This window comes from Halyomorpha halys, unplaced genomic scaffold, assembly GCF_000696795.3.
Source record: "Halyomorpha halys isolate HHAL.00 unplaced genomic scaffold, Hhal_1.1 Scaffold689.1, whole genome shotgun sequence".
NCBI lineage: Eukaryota > Metazoa > Arthropoda > Insecta > Hemiptera > Pentatomidae > Halyomorpha > Halyomorpha halys.
The window spans coordinates 349721-357523 of NW_027113663.1; the positions used below are offsets into that span (position 1 = coordinate 349721).

Here is a 7803-nt window from a genome sequence, read left to right on the forward strand (position 1 = left end):
TTTTATAAGAAAGTTATATATACATTTAAAGTGTATATATTTTTTCAAATATTGAGTCAAACTTAAATTTTTTATTCTTATAACTTATTTTTTTTTTATAGTAGGTGCTAATGTCAATTAAAACTAAATTTACTATATAATTTTCCCAATGTTCAAGACGTATAGGTTTTAAAAAAAAAAATCTTTGAATTAACCAAGTTATATTTCCGTTGTAAATTATACAATATTTAAAGAAAAGTCGAAAAAGAGTACTGAAATTAAATAAAAAGTTCCATAAAAAAACGTAAATAATTGCAATAAAAGAGAGAAAAAAAAGAAAAATGTTCAGGCTATTACAGATGAATAGTGATATTTCAGGGACAGTTATTTATTTAATCAAAACCTTGCATTTTTCTTTGGGCCAAAGGACGATATGAGTAGGAACGTCTTAGGTTCATAATTGTTTTACCACGCAAACCAGTTTAAAATTAGACTTAACTTTTATAATATTTTCTCTAAATATTAGTTTTTATAATACCACGAATTGATGTGAAATTTACATATTGCTGGCCCGCATAATCATCAATGTAAAAAATCAAATAAATTACTTCATTTGTTGTATTTACTTTACTATCAGAGAACTACCAATAGAACTGTGAGAAAGAGCACAGAACTACCAACCTCGTTTACTCCACGGTTCCATCACCTTCCTGTCATACCTTAACAAGGTAAGGCTGGGTATTTAAACTCAAAAATCATGTAGTTCAGGTCCAAATATGACACTTTTTATGAAAAAAAAATTGCTGTCAACTTGTCCCAAAGTAAAATGTGTCACTATTCAGAAAAACGATTCGAAAAACCTCTAGAAAATAATGAAACAACTAAACTTATGCCGTTGTTCAAGAAAAATTGAGTACAGTTTAATATTGGTATATTTGTACTCTTCTGGTGGAAATTATAGAAGATGTGCCGCATTCTATGTTGAAAATACACTATCTTTTAAACACATTGAAAAACAAAAAAAAAAAAAAAATGCAAAAAACGCCTTTTTTTTCTTCTGTAGTTGTGTCACTATTCAACCAAAGCAGCGATAAGTATCTATATTTTGGGAAGATCTTGGATTTTAAAGTGAGTCTTTTCAGAGGTATTTCAGATTGAAAAGAGAAACCGCCATATTTGTACATTCTCCGTAAATGTAGGAAAAAATATGATTTTCATAACCATCAATGTGAAATTCGTATTTTGAGCAATACTTATTTATTTTGGGTAATACCTATACATTGCTTTTGTATTTTAAGTACTAGTTATTTTGAGTAGTATACTTTCCTTTTTATGACATTTCTCGCTCTCCCCCCTCCCGAAACCAATTCTGCTTTCGCCTCTGGTCTATTTTCTAATTTAAAGAACAGTCGAGGGTAAACATACTGAATCAATGATCAATATTATGATTATCAATATCATAATGCCAATGTACGGAGATACAATTCATCAAAACTTAGTAATTTTTTTTTTACTATTCTAATGAATGAAAAGGAACAGGACACCTGGACTTTGAAAACTGTGATTTCATGCAACCTAAACAGGCATTTATAATTTAACAACATAATAGGTGTGAAGTACCCTACTGAAAAAAAAGGTCATAACCGAAGGTACTCGTTGAACGGGGTTCTTTGAAGAGTAGGGTGTTACCTGACACCTGACCTTAGGTGTCACACCCAGAAGGCACGCTAAAAACCTTCAATAAATCATGAAATTTGTCGTTTTCCTCACATTCTCCAGCTCTTGGTCGATAAATGTTTCACACCTTCATACCATTCAAGCCTTGAGTAATTTAAAGATGGTGAGAGGAACAACTTTTGACAAATTGCAAGGTACATCTAGTGTCTTATGTTGGTTTTATTGAGTATTTATAGATTCCAGTATGATTATTAGTTACGGATTTATTAGACATGCAAATAGGCAACATAAATGTTTGGTCAGTATTCTTCGTGCTTATTTCCAAATTCAAATATTGTATATATCTCAGGTTTGGTTAGTATAACCGATTGTGAGGACCACTGTTTGTTTGCAGGATACACTATGTAAGTACAATCCAGAACATAAATAGAAGACAGTGAAGGAGTGTTTGTTACTTTCATTTACCTGTATATACGAGTAGAATATCTAGTAAGGGGAAGAATTGATCGTGATAAATTCCAAATCGGAGTTTCCAACGGAAACCTTTTGAGTTGCTTAGGTTCCGAATAGCCATGGTTTCGCAAAATTGTCTGTATGTCTATTAGTATGTATGAGAACAGCCTAGCTAAAAAAAAATATATACGAAATTGAAATTATGTATTTGAAGTATGCATTTGTGATATCGATCCACAGGTATAATCAATTTTACACTTAGTCTTCACTATTTTCTTCATTCCGTAAATTCCACTTGTCAATATTTTTACTTATCCGCTATTTTGAAGTGAACCATTGACCCCAAACGTTTGTATGGACTCTGATTAAATTTACTTCAAATTCGTGCTATAAGGTTGCTCTCGTAAAATGTATAATTGTGATGATATTTTACAAAATAAAAGATTTTTTTGTAGAAAATGGCCAATGTTGTCCAAAAGCTCAATATGGGAAAGTAATAGCTGTAAATAGCTCATTTTGGTTTCAAACTTTTCAGTTAAGCAAGTAGTTTGGGAATTGGAACTACTGGATAGAGTGCGCTAAATTCACTTGAAATCCAAAAAATCTTTCTACTTATTACAAAAGTAAACTTGATCTGAATATTTTTTTTTTTTTAATTTTATTAGTTTCGAGGAAATAAGCCAAAATCGACATTAGAACCCAGACACAAACCTCGTATCGAACCATGGTTATTGGTACAATATTTCTTTACTTTTTTTATTATTATAATTAATATCACTTTCTATTATCGAATTATGTTTTGCATTTTAATTATTACTGTTATATCAGCTGCTATCATCTAGTGTAGAAAATGTTGATGGAAATGTATCAGAGATTGAACGTGAAAATGCATAGGCAAACATCACCATTTATGTGGGTTGCCTTACAATAATAGAAAAAAAAATTATAGATGCGAATGTGTGTCAGATGTATTATTTTTTTACTTAAATTTAATTTTCATTATCTTGTATATAAATTATTTGACGTACAGATGTCTGTTAGCACACAAATTAAAGCTAGTTTAATGGGCTGTAAAGTAGTTTAATACGTTTTTTATCGTAGGAGTAGTGGTTTTCAAGATATTGGCTAAAATAAATTGATTTATAGTTGTTGGAACAAATTTTCATTTGCAGAATTTCATAAAAACTACTACCCCTACAAAGATAAGTGTCATAAACAACTTTATAGTAAGTTAAATTTCCTTTATTTTGAGTGCTGGGAGACATATGTGCGTCTTATTGATCTAGAGATATAATTTTTCTCAAAAATCAAACATTTTATACGAACAACTAGAAATTAACAGTTTGTGAATTTATTTTGTCAAATATCATAAAAACCGCTACCCCTACAAAGATAAACGTTATAAACTATTTTATAGTAAATTTAACTACCTTTAATTTCGGTGCTGACAGACATCTGTTCGTCTTATGGTTTCTGAAATAAAGTTTGAAGTGTTTGAAGTGTAAAGTGTGTTAAGTATAAATAAATTTATTTTAGGAAATATCATGAAAAATACTATTCCTACGAAGGCAAAGGTCATAAACTTCTACAGATTTCCCAAAATAAATTAACTACCTACTAATCTTTCAGTTGATTTTTAAGAAATTTTGCTTTTTAAAAATCTATATCTCGAGAACTATTGAACGTAAATAGCTCTTTTAGGGCTAATATTTCAGCAAATTTACTCTTCTTTAAATAATATTCTCTTAGATTTTCTACTGTTGTTAGTTTTTAAGATATAGAGCTACGAATGAAAAATTAATCTTTTTTTAAGGTTTTGAAACAGCCGCCATTTTTTATAGGTAGGGGTCTATACTTGGCAGACTCATCAATTTTGACTAGTAATTATACCTAGTTTTCGTTAAAGTAATAAAAAATTGGGGTGAAATACCTGTCTTTTTTTTCTTCACGGCTCTTGTTCTAATATGTGTATAACATTTATTTATATTTGATAGAATTGTAAATTTGAATATATACACTTGAAAGTTATAGTAATAAATTTAATATTATCATTACCAACTGATATACTGAAGTGGTCTTTTTAATAAGGCAAGGGTATTGGGTGGTCTGTTGAAGAGGCCTGGGAGCAAGAAGGGCCTGTAGGATATTTGAAAAGCAGAGTGGGCCTCGAGAGGGATGTGCTCCTGTTTCGTTGAAATGGCCCGGATCCTTCAAGGACGGTTTCATCCGCTAGTAATGTAAAGTAAAAAAAAAAAATTTTTTTTTTTTTGTTTCTTCAACTTATTTTATCTTTTTTTCGATGCAGTTAAACTGAAAATTCAACAGCAGACATGTATTTCCGTTCTCATACTGCGTGCATCCGCAATACCGAATACAGATTAACTCCACGAGCTGACAGCTGTATTGAGTAAACAGTGATACAAATCTTGGTTGATTACAATTAGTGATATGCCTTTAATCTATATTCATAGTCGCCAACGAAGGATTGGTAGAACTGGTTCAAAAAGACTCCATTCCTCGAAAATTAGTCAGTAAAATAGTAATTGAACGATGAGTTTTTTTTTTATTTGTTAGCTATTAATTTATAATTATTAAACTATTCCTGGTGTATTCTATTGTACTAGATTAATGCATATGATATTCGCATTGAGAAAAATTTCATAACTCCTTACGGTACTGGATTTGTAGGTTTTTGGGTAGAAATAATTTCCACAATGACAGGGTTTTAATTTTTTGTTCGCTGTTTGTATCTTTTTGGCATTTTAAAAGTTTAGAAAAATCTAAAATAGCGACAAACTTTTTTTTTTTTAACTCTTTCTTGAATTTGTTTGCAAACATCATAAAAAAAATTCAAAAGTTTCATAGACTAATAGACATCTATACATCAGATAATTCGTGAACAATCTATTCTTAAAACTTTTTTTTTTCCAAATAATAAAACATCAACGCTTAACAGAGCACTTTACGTTCAATAGTTCCTCAGATATTATTTCTGACATTTTTTCCAAATAACGAGAAATTGACATTTTATGAACTAATTTTTGCAAATCTTACCCAATGAAAACGTTCGCAACAAACTTTTTTTTGCAGATTTGATAAGCTTTAATAGTACGTCAATATATTATAAACCTGTGATAGTTATCAAAAAACAATTTTTTTGTACTAAAAACGAAAAAATTTACATTTTGTGAATTTTCTTTTGGCAATTATCATGGAAACTTCTTCTCCAACCAAGATTTGGGTTATAAAGTAGATTGTGGTGGAAAAATTCAATTGGAGATTTTAAAAAACAATTTTTTTTTCTTAAACAACATAAAATCGACATTTTGTGGATTTATTTTGACAAATGTCTCAGAGACTACAGATGACAAAAAAAACGTATTATTTTCCTCTTATCTCCTCAACTATGAGAGGCAATACATTTTTTGTATTATAAGTCTTAGTAATATCTCTCCAACAAATAAAGGTAGAAGAATCAAATTATTTTATTTATCTACTTTACTTTCTTAATACCAGTTGTTTACTTATTTTACTATTATATATCTAACTAATTTCATTTCATTTTATTACTTTTCTTTGATTTTCATTATTATTGACTTTATTTTTTACTCATTTAATTATTTTTCTTAATTTATTAGTTTTTTTTATCTTTGCAATGTATAAATGGGTTGATTGAATATGTGTAGCTCTAATACTCATTGTCCTTTAGTGTGGCAGATTTTATTATCATCTCAATAAAATACATTATTATAAAATTCTATAAATCAAATCGCAATTACTTATTATTGTAATTAATAAATCCAATTACTAGTAAATGTAATTGTATTTCAGCAATTCCAAATAACCGTAACTAGTTGGTTATTGTATATTACTTGTAATTGCATAAAAGATAAAATTTCTAGACAATTTGTTTTTTATTTTATTGACTTATGTTTTTGACTTTCTTAATATTTAGTTAGTTATTGCAATTAGGTATTAGCAACCTATGATATATACCATATGTATATTTTTTCCCCGGCATTCTACCAGATTTCAAGTAAAAATATTTTTTTTTTTATCTTGGAGTGATGCGTAAACTGAAACCATATATTTTCTTATATATATCATAGGTTTTTATTATATATATATGTCACCACTTCTACCGTAGAAGGCAGGGCTAGAGCGAGTTCTTTTTATGACCATAGAGTAAAGTGACCCATTCGTTTTCCCAGAAGAGAGGGCATGAATGGGAGTTTCGGATGAGGCCGAAAGTGCAGCATCAGGAGGGGGGGGCCCCCACCAGCAGCCAGCCTGTCGCTTCAGTACCGCCTCTCGCGTCGGAGAGTTAGTGTCTTTTGCTCAGTTCTTGAGTCGGCGTATTTACGCACGTACGTGAGGGACGATTTTTATCAGGTATTTTATCTCCATCTTGGCAATAATCTCTAGTATCTTGTTTATTTTCCGTTTTGCAATATTTTTATTCCTTCGGTACATTACTCCAAGCTATATTGTGTTTAATGCAATAAACACATGCTTGAAAACACCCATTGAAAGTATTTTAAGGATCTGTCATTTTAAATAGATTATGAAAAAAAAAAATATGTATACATTTAATACATCATTTACTTATAATATAATATATAATAACTAATAAAAAAAAATCAAATGCAACTGTCATGTGTATGCAATATTCATGTGAAATTTGAAAAAAAAAACAAAAAAACTTTTAAGTGTCCATCACACTGAGAAAATTTTAATGTAATTGTTACGACTATAAAAAATAATAATAATAAATAAAAATATCCTTTGACCTTACTATTCCCATTCTACAGAAAAAGTACCTACATTACATTTGTGTACTAAATAAAAGATTATATTTCATGATGTACCTATGAAATAACAGTTCAATTGTTTTACATATTAGAGACATTACGAAAATAGGTACAAAGTGTTAAAAATATTTATTTATTTTATATCTGCGGCACTCGGTAGTAAAACATGGTATCTAACATTTATAGTGAATTGACGTTTTTTACAATGCAGAATTCATAGAGTTGTTAACGAATTTTAATGAAGTTTATCTTAGTTTTAATGAAGTAATCTTATAAACGATGAGTGTATAAGGATCAAAAAGTAATTATGAAAAAATCATAAGTTATCATAAAAATGGTGGAAACACAAGAAAAAAAAAGAAGGAAGAAATAAATAATATTGAATAACAAACAAACTATACAGTAATGTTTCAGGGGGAAAAAAAACATGAAACTTACTTCATTTTTCTTTAAATTTATTTTACTAATTTTTGGAACTAAGGCAACTTAAAACGCATAGAATGAGCCGATGGGAATACAGGTGTAAAATATAATAAAATACCAGTATATAATAAAATCCAAATTTTTAAACTTTTTGGTTATATTTTTCGGGACTTGCAAAGAATAACATAAATGAATCACATATTTTCTATTCAGTAATTGAAAACATTCAATATTTTTACATTTATGCTTGTATAACAATTGTTACATGAACAAAAATATTTTTTATTTATTACCTTGTTTTATATATTATGCATAAACACATACACATAATATTATATCAAAATTGGCCTTACCTTATTTTCTTTTGAATCGACACATTTGCCATTCCGATATATTAAATATTTAGTAAACCGAAAATAAATTTATTTATTTTTTAAGTTTTTCCAGATATTTATATATA

At 28.8% G+C, this 7803-nt stretch overlaps 1 protein-coding gene across 4 annotated transcripts in view; it reads left to right on the plus strand.

Annotated features, from left to right (window-relative positions):
- Window positions 1-6415: 6415 nt before the first annotated feature.
- LOC106685400 (Extracellular sulfatase Sulf1) overlaps window positions 6416-7803 on the plus strand; it is a gene marked incomplete in the record, with an annotated part of 308543 nt that continues 307155 nt past the window's right edge. For all 4 annotated transcript variants that reach the window (XM_067051057.1, XM_067051056.1, XM_067051055.1 and 1 more), the window contains 1 exon segment: window positions 6416-6501.